The sequence below is a fragment of the Equus przewalskii genome, chromosome 27 (assembly GCF_037783145.1).
Source record: "Equus przewalskii isolate Varuska chromosome 27, EquPr2, whole genome shotgun sequence".
Classification (NCBI taxonomy): domain Eukaryota; kingdom Metazoa; phylum Chordata; class Mammalia; order Perissodactyla; family Equidae; genus Equus; species Equus przewalskii.
Genome location: NC_091857.1, coordinates 7,059,412 through 7,073,701, shown reverse-complemented (window position 1 = coordinate 7,073,701; position 14,290 = coordinate 7,059,412). Strand labels below are relative to the sequence as shown.

General features: G+C 32.4%; 1 long non-coding RNA gene across 6 annotated transcripts in view; it reads left to right on the top strand.

Moving 5' to 3' along the window:
• LOC139079832 (uncharacterized) overlaps positions 1-14,023 on the top strand; it is a 280,199-nt gene extending 266,176 nt beyond the window's left edge. For all 6 annotated transcript variants that reach the window (XR_011533777.1, XR_011533778.1, XR_011533779.1 and 3 more), the window contains one exon: positions 10,546-14,023. This is a non-coding gene — a long non-coding RNA (uncharacterized lncRNA). The remainder of the gene's footprint in view (positions 1-10,545) is intronic.
• Positions 14,024-14,290: the final 267 nt, after the last annotated feature.

Sequence of the window (14,290 nt, the reverse complement as noted above, 5' to 3'; positions counted from 1 at the left end):
AGAAATACATATAAGAGAATTAATTGTCCACTGGCTAATATAAAATTAGGGAATCTGAGGCTGTGTTTATCAGCTTAATAAAATTATGCTTGCAAAATCAAAACTTAGATTGTGGACCACAAGGGAAATATTGGGAGTAGCAATTATTTTAAATGAGATCATGATGTTTTAGATACCTCTGAATTTTTAGCGGATTATGGGAGTATTTTATAATATTTCATTAAAATTTTTAAACATGGCCATTTGGAACACATTCTAAACATAAATTTAATTTCAGCCTTCTCTTCCCTCTGGTTCACTGCCTTTAATGGTTGTCCTTCGATTCATTTTACTTTGACACAATCTATTTCCCTCAGTATTCCATTCCATTTTTCAAAATTTGGTGAATTCCCTGAAAGTTTTCCTTTTCTAAGAATGTTTTAAACAGAAGGCTTTCTATAGGAAGTATGTGAAATATAGCAATGTTTCTATGATATGATATGATTTTATATTATCACACATCAAAGGGAGAAGGATCTTGACTTTAAAGTTATACCTCTAATTAAGAAATATCTGTTCCACTTGGGTGAAGAGAGTCAGAGTAGATAGGTGAGCAGCTCATCTGGGGTGTATTATCAGACACTCCCTTGACATCTGGGGGATGGGGAAGTGACAGGCGAGCGTCTAAGAGCTGTAACTGTCCCCTCAGCTATCCTGAGCAACAGCAACAACTTTTCCCTCTGTCTTCTCAGCACTAGTCTCTCATTTAACGGTTCTCTTATTTCAATTACATATAGATATAGTTTAACTTAGCATTAATTCTATGTTTCATCCAGTACTTGGACAATGAAACAAACTTGACCATGAAGAGAAATCCACCTGACATTTCCCTCGAATATATCATATACAAGTAATTCACAAGAGTGACCAAGAAAACCCATGGGACCTAAATATATGCTCCAAAATATGCATTATAATTTATTTAACCAAACATATTTTTAATTAAGAATATTTATCCTGAAACTTGTATTATTAAAAATTATTGGCAAAACTAGTCTATATGTGAATCAAGCTGTTGAAGAATTTACTATATATTTTAGAGGTAATACTGATTTGCAAACTTAGTACTTATCAAAATCAGTTTGGAGGCCATGAAACTTATCATTAGAAATGAATAAATCTGTTTCATTTTGCCTTTTTTTCACATTACAGCAAACTATTTGAGAGCAATTGCATAATATTTATACTTATTATCCCACTGCCCAATATAGCATCTGTTACATGGTAAAATCCAAATCCATGCTGTCTTTTATTAAATCAGAATTTTTATACCTTTTGAAATATACAAAATATGTAAAAATCTTGATTTCTGATCATTTACATTAGTAAAATGTGGATCGCTATATTTAGAACAAAAATTTGACTGAAATTTCAAATTATATATTTTAACAGTTTTAGAATCAAATAGAGCTTAAAAAACTGTAACATAAAATGTAGAAATAAGAGGAAGATTGGCATTAGTTAACTCAGGGCTAATCTTCCTCAAAAAAAAGAAAAAAATGTAGAAATATAATCATTTTTTTACCAATGGTTTAGACATAGTTGAGAGCAAATTAATCAATTGACATAAAAGTTATAAAAAATGATACGGAGCTCAACCAAGAGGAAAAAAAAGATGGAGATGTGGAGGAGAGAGCTATATTTTAATCAACAAGTTTTGGGGGTTTAGAAGATTAAGAGGTACAGGGACAGAAAAAGACAGAGGCAGAGAATATAGCATGGGAAATATTAGAAGCTAATTTTAATATTTTTCCCCCCATAAACAGTAAATGTATGAGTTACGACCAAAAACATTGGCATTTAAAAACAATTATGATTATTTTTTGCATTCTTAAAATTACAAATATATAGGGGTATATGTGTTCTGTGTATGCAGGAGATGGGTAAATTGAATAAAATTGCTCTAAGATTTTTTTGAAGGAAGAGTGAAAATAATTTTAAACTTAGATAAATGTATGTTATATCCAAAGTGAGTATTAAAAATAAAGATAGCAAGAATAATTTCAAACTAATAAGATATTTCTCTATCAGTTACTACTTTTGCTTCATGTCACCCCAAAATTAAGTGACTTAAAACAGTAATTATAGTTTCACATATCTGTGGACCAAGAATTAGAGCGGTTCAGCTGGGCTGTTCTGGGTCAAAGTTGATCACGAAGTTGTAGTACAATAATGTCTGGGGCTTGGGTTATCTCAAATGTTTCTACATTTACATATCTGGTAATTGGGATGGGAATACATGAACAGCTCAAAGCTGGAACCTTCAGGAATCTCTTTCTCTCCTTGTGATCTAGCCAGCTTGGATAGGATGGCCAGAATTCTCACATTTAGGCTCAGGGTTTCCAAGCATATGTTCTGAGAAAAAGCCAAGTGGGATTCAGATCACGTTCTATCGCCTTATCTTTCACCACATTCTTTTGATCAAAACATTATGCACTCCACTGAGATTTAAGGGGAAGGAACATCATCTCTCAACCGAGGGTCTCCCAATTTTTAAAATCTTTCTTCGGTATTTGTTTTCTGTATGCTGGTACCCTTAAAAAATGGAAATGGCATGGATTCTTTACAATGTCATTTTAATAGAATTTATTTTTTAGAGCAATTTTAGGATCACAGCAATCTAGCAAGCAGAAGGTACAGAAATTTCCCATATACCCCTACACATGTATAACCTCCCGCTCCATCAATATCCCCACCAGAGTGGCATATTTGTTAGGAAAGATGAACCTACATTAACACATAATTATCACTCAAAGGCCAGAGTTTATGATAGGGTTCACTCTAAGTGTTGTACATTCTATGGGTTTGGAAAAATGCATAATGATGTGTATCCACCATTATAGTATCATACAGAATAGTTTCACTGCCCTAAAAATCCTCTGTACTCTGTCAATTCATTTCTCCTTCCCCCAAAACTCCTGGAAACCACTTATATTTTTACTTTCTTAATCGTTTTGCCTTTTCTAGAATGTTGTATAGTTGGAATTGTACAGTATGTAGTGTTTTCAGATTGGCTTCTTTCACTTAGTAATATGCATTCAAGGTTCCTCCATGCCTTTTCAAGGTTTGACAGCTCATTTCAATTTAGTGCTGAATAACATGCCACTGTCTTGATGTACCACAATTTATTTATGCATTCACCCATCTTGATTGCTTCCAAGTGTTAGCAATTATGAATAAAGCTGCTATAGACATCAGTGTGCAGGTTTTTGTAGGGACAAAAGTTTTCAACTCCTTGGGGAAAGTACCAAGGAGCAAGATAGGTGTATTGTATAACAAGGGTATGTTTAATTTTGTAAGAAACCACCAAAATGTCTTCCAAAGTAGTTATTCCATTTTGCATTCCCACTGTAAATTAATCAGAGTTCTGGTTGCTCCACATCCTCATCAGCACTTGGTGTTGTCAGTGTTCTGGATTTTGGCCATTCTAAGAGGTATGTAGTAGTATCTCATTATTGTTTTAATCTGCATTTCTCTGATGACATATGATGTAGAGCATCTTTTTATATGCTTATTTTCCATCTGTATGTCTTCTTTGGTGACATGTCTCTTAAGATCTTTGGACTATCTTTTAATCCAGTTGTTTGTTTTCTTATTTTGGGATTTTAACAGTATTTTTGTATATTTCAGATAACAGCCTTTGATTAGGTATGCCTTTTGTAGATATTTTCTCTCAGTCTGTGACTAGTTTTTTTTATTCTCTCCGTGTCTTTTATAGAGTAGAACTTTTAATACCAATGAAGTCTAGCTTAGTTATTATTCCTTCATGGATTGTGCCTTTGTTGTTATATCCAAAAAGTCATCACCATACCCAAGGACATCTAGATTTTCTCCTATGTTATCTTCTAAAAGGTTCATAGTTATCCAATTTACATTAGGTTTGTGATCCAATTTGTTAATTTTTGTGAAGGATATAGGTCTGCATTGAGATTCCTTTTTTTGCTTGTCCGGTTCTTCCAGCACCATTTGTTGAAAAGACTATCTTTGCTCTATCGTATTTCCTTTGCTCCTTTGTCCTTTGTTAGATTTATGGGAGTCTGTTTCCGGACTCTCTATTCTGTTCCATTGATCTATTTGTCTCTTCTTTCTCCAATAATCACACTGTCTTGATTACTACAGCTTTACACAGTAAGTCTTGGAGTCAAGCAGTGTCAGTCCTCCAATTTTGTTCTTCTCTTCAATATTGTCTTTGCAACTTCTGAAAGGCCTCAATTAGTGTGTGCGTGTGTGTGTGTCTGACAAAGAACAATTGTTCTCACTTATGCCCATACACATATAAGAATATTCATTAGGGCAAAACTTTGAATAACCTCGAAACAGAAACATTCCAATTATATGAGAATGGAAAATAAAATGTGGCATATTCTCACAACGGGATGCAACACAACATAGATAATGAATGAGACACAGATACAACTACACAAATCAATCTCACTGCAAAATGTCGTACACGAAAAGCAAACGACCAAAGAGTACACAAAGAATAACTCCATTTCTGTAAGATAAAAAGATGTAAAACTAAACTAGATTGTCTAGTAACACAAATGTATAGTTGTAAAATATAAAGGAAAGCAAGGACATTCTTATGACAGCTGTCAGGACCGTGGTTACAATGAGGCAAAGGAGAGAGCTAAGTTACCCGGGAGGAACACTTGATAAGGTGGTTTGACAAATCTTTTCTGTTGTGCTGGGAGGTAACTGCCTGCACCTTGAGGCTCTCCTTCATTAGACTGTGGCTTCTTGTTGACGGAGAATGTATACCAAACACTTCTGTGTTGATTGGATTTTCCTATATTGTTATTAGCTCTGAATTGCCTAAATTTGAGAAACTGAAAGGTAGGCTTTGGTGTTTAACAATTTTGTCTTCACTGAATTATGTAGCTGGGTACTCTGCCTCAGTTACTTTGGTATGTGTATTACATAAAAGTAGGGCCCTGGAGCATAGTGTAATAGATTATATCATACCTTATGTATGTATATACATATTCTCTGGATGTAACTGACATTTTAAAAATGTTGTCACTAGTATATATTTAGATATGTTTATTCTAAAATTTTCTTAATTAAAGAAAGCTCTCTCTCTCCTCTCCCTTCTTCCTCTTCTCAAAATGTATATTTCTAATCCTGCTCATATTAAAACTTTTCTGTTGTCCGATATTGGTCTTCTTTAAGTTGTGTCAAATCACAGACTACTCAACACTTGTTTTCTTTTCCTTTATTCCAATTCCATGTGTTTCAATTCTTATATCAGTTTTCAAAAATAAATTTGAGTTTCCCTTCCCTGTGTATACATGTAACACATTTTCTACTATTTTTGTATTGATTTCATAATTTTGATGGGGCATTTGAAAGGGGGATTTAAATTGCAGGCTGTTGAAAACAAAAACATCTTGAAAACTGTAGCCACAAACAATATAAATTTGTAACATCTGTCTTATTTAAAGGCTTAAAGCAGTTCATATCCTTTTACATTGTTAACCCTAGGCAAACTTCTCTATTAAAAATGAATAGTTTGAACCCGTAAGTAGAACTGGTTCAATCTAACTCCAGCTTTTTAAATAATTTTTTATGGCTTGATGACCCATAGAAAATGAGAATAGAACATATCACTACTGGGACATTTTAAGTGTTTATATTATATTGTAATGAAGTCTCTTTTGTAGATTTGCTAAAGAAGTTGAAATTGTGCTATGATACATTTATAGAAGAAGGAGAAAAAAAAGATTGGGGGTAACTAGTTTTTTTTGGAAGAGTCTCAACTTTATTTGAGCGTCGATAAATATTATTTCCAATAGTCTTTTCACTCTTTTTTCTTGTTCTTGACCCTTAGCTTTCTGTCCCCTAAACCAAGATACATTTTTTTCATTCTCTTGACTACTTATGCTCTAGACATTTGGCTAAGTTGGGGTCGCATGAACCATTAGTTTTTTGCTTTCTATCAATTTCTCATCTTCCAGATTTATTCTATCCTATGATCTTGAGAGAATAGCTAAGGTTCATAATTGGCCTAGGTACACATGATGTCAAAAGTAATCAGAACAGGACAGTCAGAAGGAATACAGAAAGCATGTGTCTTCAAGGTGCTTCAATATTTTCAAAGGGGAAATAGGTCAAAATTAGACAGGAATGAACATAGGAAAACAATTGACAAGCTAAATGAACATGAGACTGATTATGCAGTACACCTGGAACTTCCACAGGGTGTTTGAGATGTGAGATTAACTCATCCACGGAGCCAATGACTTTAGAAGTAAGCCAATTATATCATTCACTGAATGTGTTGATGACCCAAGAATTTTCTAAGCTCTTACACTAATGAAACTGCAGTACTATATTATAGTCTGTAACGAACTAGTTTCATTAGAAAAAATATTCAGAATTTGATTGCAGGGATGGAGAATAAGTTAGGTAAGATAATAAGACAATTTAAAATATATCTTTTCTTTTCTAATAATTCTATCTTTATTATTTAGGAGTCAGATATATAGAAATGTTAAACATTAAATTAATGTCATTCATAGACTGCAGAAACGTTACCCCAGTCTTTTCAATAAATAGGAAGCCAAATTAACCTAAACCGAGAGTATTTATTTAAAGGGAAGAAAAGAAGTTTCTTGGTTAATGGTAGAGTAAATAGAATCTCTAAACAATATTTGGCTGTTTAAATGGAATTAGTCAAGTGAATTGATAAGATAGAGATTATAAGCTTTTTATTAGGTGATCAGTAATTATTTGTTGAATGTTGAATATCTCTAATACCTACCATTTTTCAACTGTGACTTTTTATGACAACAGATTTAAGTAAATTTTCTCACTTCAATTGGAATTATTTCAACCATAATCCTCAAAGGCCCATATACTTGTAGAAAATAAATATTTCAAGCTTATTTCCTTTTTACCATTTTTTCATACCTCATGTTATTTTTTTCCCCTCTTTTGAAGTTATTAACTCATTTTGAGCAATGACATTATCTTGTGCATTTTCACAAATCTCTGAATTTCTGTCTGATTTCTCTCTACATGATAGATATTCAATAAATATATCTGGGGCTAATAGATGAATGAATGGATAAACAAATAAAGGGTTGAGAAGCAAAATACTATTTACATTTTTTTTCCTGAGGAAGATTTGCCCTGAGCTAACATCTGTTGCCAATCTTCCTCTTTTTGCTTGAGGAAAATGCCCCTGCGCTAAGATCTGTGCCAATCTTCCTCTATTTTATGTGGGTCACTGCCACAACATGGCTGCCACTGATTGGTATAGGTCTGCACCTGGAAACTGAACCTTAAACCAAACTTAATCACCAGGCCATGGGGCAGGCCCCACTATTCACATTTTGTGCTCTGGGAAATGAAGCAATGTTATGATACCCATGACTGAATTCAATTGAACTCAATTCCACTTATATTTATCCAGGGCCTAATATACTTTTGGTACTAGATATAACTGCTATAGACACTCATGAAATTGATTTGTCATATGCAGTATTTAATAAAGTGAAACAGGTGAAGATAGGAAAAAAGTATCAACATGCATTCCACATAGGAATGATAAAAACTAATATTGAAAGCTTCTGGGTATTTATAGCTCTCCAAAATAAATATATTGAAAAATATTGAATAAATTATTGAAAACATTGAAAAATATTATGAGTTTTAGTTATAAATCACACACTTTGAATTTTTTCTAAATTGGTATTTAATAAACTACCTAAAGTGGTATTTCTACACAATAATTTAGGCTATCGTGGCACTGCATTTCTTTCAACTACAATTTTTCCATAATCTTCCTGAAAAATAACTATTGTTATATTTTATTCAGGCCTGCTCTGTCTGCATTTGAATGAAAATTTAACAAATTATAGTGAAAGAGGGATTTGACAAAGTGTAATAAGTGGAAATTGCCAATAATCTGTTTCTAATTTGTATTAGAAAAGAAAAATGAGCCAAGTCATTGAATGTTTTTAAAAATGAACTGCAGTTGGTGTGTGTTGGGGCTAGCAGGCTCAGACACGGAATCACATGAAGGTTAGTAATACATAATTAAGAGGCTGAAGAAAACCTTTATGGATTTGATAGGAAGATTTTCAAACACCGATGATAATGAAGCATATTGTTTCAGACGATTATTGCATTTTGGATCTGATATAAAATCCTGATTATGTAATGATTTTTTTGAGGAGAAGAAGGACAATGCCATTTACCAGAGTTTTCATATAACTCTCTATCAAACATTTCTAAGGCAGTCTTGCAATTATTATAAAGAATAGAAAAGTCTTATTTTCTCATGTTTTTATAGAAAAAACATCATGTAAATTAGAATAATTTTGGCTATGGCAACACATAGTGGAAATATTTAGCAGTTGTTTCTTGAACTATTCATTTCTTAGATGTAATTGATTTGTTCAAATTACAGGTTCAAAGTCATGGATTTTTTAGCATTATATTTCATTTATGTCAAATAACAATTTGTGTGCCATTTCTTCTTACTAAATAAATGATTTAGGATTTCACTTTACATTGTGATAAAGCCATTACAAAATCCTTAAACACAAACTAAAACCAAACAAATTACATGCATTATTTTTGCCCCCCTCAATTACAGTGATAGTTTCCCAGGGCATAATTTTCTTCTCTAAGTAATGTTTAATATTTTACATTAAAGCAGATGTGTCAGAGTAAAAAAGAAAAGAAAAGAAAGACATGGATTACTGCTCATGTAGGTTTAAATTCTATAATCTTCATATGTAAAATCCTTAAATATCATATATTCATATTTTGAATTATAATCAAATACAATGTTGGTGAATGTATTTACATGAGGCTATTAAACATCCTAAAAAATATCCCTTCTGTATACCAAGAACAAATTGTTCCTTGGAGCAAAGAAATGCTTTCCTGGAAAAAGACAAACTAAAGTGGTTGATATAGTATCCCTAAATCCTGAGCTCTAAATTTGTTGTAGCGTTTAGGTGAGCAACAAAGATTTTCACAGGCTCTTTCCCATCTAAATGGATTTACTCATGTTTAGCATCACACCGGCACTTTTATCCATTGGTTCTCACCACTAATGAAGTAGTAACTAGAAAGGCAGTCTGTGTTTGATGGGAAGCTATAAGTAACAACAACAACAAAAAAGAGTAATTTCGATTTGAATTTGGTCTCTGCACATATTGCTAGCTTCATCTTTAGCTTCATGCTGTGCTCCAGCTGCACTGGCAATTCTGTTATTATCTGCCCCGTCCCACTGCTTCTTCTATCCCCAAACACACAATCGCTCACAAACACCTTTAATCTATATAATTCCTTCTCAACCTTCAGAAGACAAAGAATGTAAACCTCCCCACTACACCCATCCTAATTGGATAATTTCCTTCTTTTTTTTCCTTCTTTCCTCTTGAATCAATCATATATCACAATTTCAGTTAAATGTATTAGCATGTAAATATCCATCTATCAACTATTTATCTTTCATACATATAGAGATGTGTGTGTTTATGTTATCTAACTAATTATACAGCAATGTGTGTGTTTATATTTCCAGTATGATACAGAGAGAGAGAGAGGTCCCATTCTAACAATCAATCTTAATCATATTCTCAGTGCCTAGTACAGTGCCTTGACTAGAGGAGGGGCTCAGAAAATATTGTTGGATGAATGAATGTGGGTATCGCGTAAGTTTTGAAACAGCTCCCCTACTTACTAGCTGAAATACTTGGAACAATTACTTAAATTATCCTCATCGCAGTAATTCATAAAGTGAGAACAATAGGAGTATCAATTTATAGGGATTTTAGGAAGATTAAATAAGACCACAGAACTGCACAACCTTAAAGGACCCATTCACATGTATCTATGTAAATGAATGTTTCCTGGAGTTTTAAAATATGGTGATCATGAGACTAAATGAATTATACATAAAGTACTTAAAAAGCCACCTGGAACATAATAAACTTTCAATTATTCAGTTGTTTTTTATGTTGTTAGTGCTGTGGAGTTGATTCTGACTCCTAGCAACACTGTGCAGGAGCAGAACCCTGCCTGGTCTTTTTGCGCCATCATCTTACCTTGTGGCACTCTATCAGATAATGCTGCCCTGCTAGTCATAGGATTTTCATGGCCAAAAATGGGTGGCCAGGTCCTTCTTCCTAGTCTGTCTAAGTCTGGAAGCTCTGCTGAAACCTGTTTAACACGGGTGACATTGCTGGTATTTGAAATACCAGTGGCATAGCTTTCAGCATCACTGTTACCACAGTGTGACAAAGGACGTATGGGTGGTATGGTTCCCTGGCTGGAAATGAACCGTGGTGTCTGCCATGAGAGCACCGAATCTTAACCACTAGACCATGAGAGATTCGGTTATTATGATATATCATATTTAAAGACATATTGTCACATTTTACTTGATTATGCATATAATTTGCACATTGTTGATCCTATTGTTTAGTTTTTATTTGTGTAATATCAGAATGATTGTTAACCATCTCAATAAAATTTTTTTAACAGGATTTTCAGAATTGGAAGAAATCTTATGGGGTTCCTATTGTACCACCATACAAAGCAAGGATCTACTTGATCAATGGTGTGCCTCGAAAGTTGTGGTCCTGAATTTTGGGAATCAAGAAAGCTCACTAGGAAGAATGCTGACATGAATTTTAAAGATGGAAGAAGAGAAAATAGGAAGCAAAAAAAATAAATGTCTCATTTGTGAGTTCATTTGAATTAAGATCTATTATGTTATCCAACTTCTACTTGTACATACTTGTGTTTCTTTAGTACAGCAGTGATAATATTAGAGCTGGTAGTAAAATATGTCATTGCCACTATTAGAACTGATTGTAAGTTGATTACAACTAGATTGGACATACATTCCAGTTTTCCATGAAAAGCTTATGTTAATGCCTATTTCCAAGTACAAATTACCAATAGCATTTCCTTTTATTCTCACAAGTGTCCTAGCTTGAATGACAAATTATATGGTTACCTTAATTGCAAAGGGGTTTTCACATGTTGTATAGCCACTTGGCCAAGAAGAGTTTTGGTTGCAAATTGCATAAACTCAACTTGAATTAGCTTAAGAAAAAGAAGATTTCTTGTCTCTTAGTTGAACCGCAGGAAACTAAGAAGCACAGCTGGTTTCAAGGACTAATCCATATTGTACTACTTTTTAATTTATGTGTTCCAAGTAGAAACGAATTCTGTTCTCAGTTTTTTTAACTTTTGTCAGAGCTCTTACAAATAATAACCAGGGCATTGTTTTACTCAATGTATAAGTATACCCATGCATTTTAAAAATTTTGGTTGTTTAATTCATTAAATGACATAACATCTAGACATTGTTGTCTAGAAAGCAAAAGCCATGTAAGTAACATAGTCATCATCCACATATTTTACCTAATTGTTAGATTATAATGACAATCCCTCCCAATTTCTCTCCTCTCTATGTATGTAATTGTACATATATATATATGTGCACATATGTATGCACACATACAAAGAGAATGATTATATAAGCACACAAAATAATTACAAAGTTTAACAGTATACTGATACACAAACTAGTCTCAAAAAATATGAAAGCACTGAAATACATGGTGGAATTAAGCCGAAAACAACAACAACAAAGCCAAATATAATTTGGAAATCCCTATAAATTTTGGAATTAAGCAGCAATTTCTTTAACAGCTTGACCATGCATTAAAAAAAATACTAATGAAAATTAGAGAACCTTTTGCAATAAATTGTAATGAAAAATGATACATCATTAGTATGTAGAGTTCTGCTTCAGATGCAGAAACCCACCATATTGTGTCTATTCTAACAAGGAGAACAAATGCAAATAATCTACGAAGTCATAACTTATTTGAACCCACCAGAGAGTTGAGGCCACCATACCACTAAGAGCATTGAATTCCAGAGTGTCCATACCTCTGAAGAGAGATAAAACACACAAACTTTTCTAGTTTTTCAGACTATGGGAGAAAGAGGCAGTTAACATAACAGCATATTATATACATATATAATATTGGCATCATACTATATACAGTCATAAATATGTTTTGGTCAATGACAGACCACATATATGACAGTGGTCCCATAAGATCAGTACCATGTAGCCTAGGTGTGTAGAACTCTATACCATCTAGGTTTGTGTAAATATATTCTATAACGTTTACACAACAACAAAGTTGCCTGACGATGCATTTCTCAGAACACATCCCTGTCACTAAGGGAGGTGACTGTATGTGCACCTTGACTACTATGTGTTTGTATGTGTAAACAGTAGTGGGTACATATAAACAGCAGTACTAAGCTGCTAAGCTAAGGGGGAAAGAAAGACACAGCATCATGTTGTATAATCCTTCCCATCTTTTGATACAGTCTACGAAACGGTCACTACTAAATTTCTTAGTAGGATAAATTACCTCCTTAAACTTAGTATTTTTGGCCATAAATCATTTCAATCTACCCGAATTAAATCAGGAGGAAAATAAATATATCAAGTATTATTGTTACTATTTTAACAAAAATCATTAGGGACATTTTAGCCTTATTATTCAGAAATATGAAGTAAAACATAAAAGCAACTATAGGACAGAAGGTGACAAAATGGCATTTCACAGGAAATATGATTATTTACCTTGTAAAACAAATATATTCAATGAAATATAAAACATTCAGTAAATTCAGTAGATACAAAACAAACCAAAAAGTTGTATAGTTTTTCCATATGCATAGGTAGGAAAAAAATTATAACTTCTCTATATTAATTTGTTAAAAAGATAAAAAACATCTTATTCATTATAACAATAATATATGAAATAAAATTAATATCATGTGTAGAGCACATATGAACATTTCCTGAGAAACAAAATGATATAAATATTTGTATACTAAATCTTATAGGGATGTCAATTTTCCATGAACTAGTTAACAGATTTAAAGACATTTCAATTGAATTCTCTGTTATACATTATTAATACTGTATTATAACACATATTATTATTCTAAGTTTTATTTTAAAGCATGAAATGTATAACTGAGATGAACTGTTGGGGAAAAGAAAAGACAATGTGATAATTTTAATACTGGATATTAAAATAAAAGGAAAAACTTAGCAATCAATATGGGAGTGGTAGCATGAGATTTGAGACAAATCAAAGGTTCAGGAAAAATTAGGCAAAAATAAAACCCTTAACCTAATATGCTTAAGTACAGGTACCTGTGCCATTAGTTTCCTATCCTTCATCAATGAAAGACTTGGATAATCCATCCTGGCACTCTCTGCTACAAAGTCTTAACATGAACTCCAATTGCTCTCATCATATTGCATATTCACAGTCGTTGCGTTTTGATCAAAATTGGCTCTCAAGATAAAGCCCATTAGCATTTCCTGTTCTAATTTAATAAGTATAGTGATTTAATGAAATAAATACTCTAAATTAAGACTGAATAAAGACTCCTGGGAAATTAATTAATCATTTTGGGAAAAATATAATTCTGTCATTTCAAGTTTTACACAAGAGTGATATCAACGTAGCTATAATACCTAAAGTTTACAATTCTTACCTTATAAAAGAGAAAATCAATTGGTGATTATTTACCTAAAATTTGTGCAGGAACTTCCAATTCTTAGGGGAACAATTAATTTTTTTAAAGTCTTTTTTATCTAATAATTGGTTTGAATATCTGTTTTCAGCAATATTGTTTTAAAATGGTAACAAATATTGAGGTAACAGAACTTTAAAATAATGAGAAATGGCTTTGACCTAAAATAGAAGGAGCTAGAATGAATCAGTGGAACTGAAAGTTTTCTTTTTAAAAAAGGGTAAATTAGAGAAGTTTGTTAGGTAAAAAAGACAAAAATGCAAATTATCAGAGTATCAAAAATATTTCTACTTTACTAGAAATCATAGAAATGAAATTGAAAAATGTACCAATCACATTTATAATAATCAAAAGAAAATAAATGGTATGAACTTTATGACAAGTGGTTTATTATTGTGTTTCATAAACTATAAAATTATCTGTATGTTTATATACTCATTTCATATAAGAGAACATTGTAAAATATATATTTATTAAAATATATTTGTTATATATGTTTATCTATCTATATATGAAATATATTTTAAAAACACACACATAATGACTGATAAAAATGAGAAAGCAAAGTTTGGAAGAGGGCAATAACGCTTCTGGTTTTTTAAAACAAGTCCACAATTGCTTATCTAGAACCCTTGAGGTATCT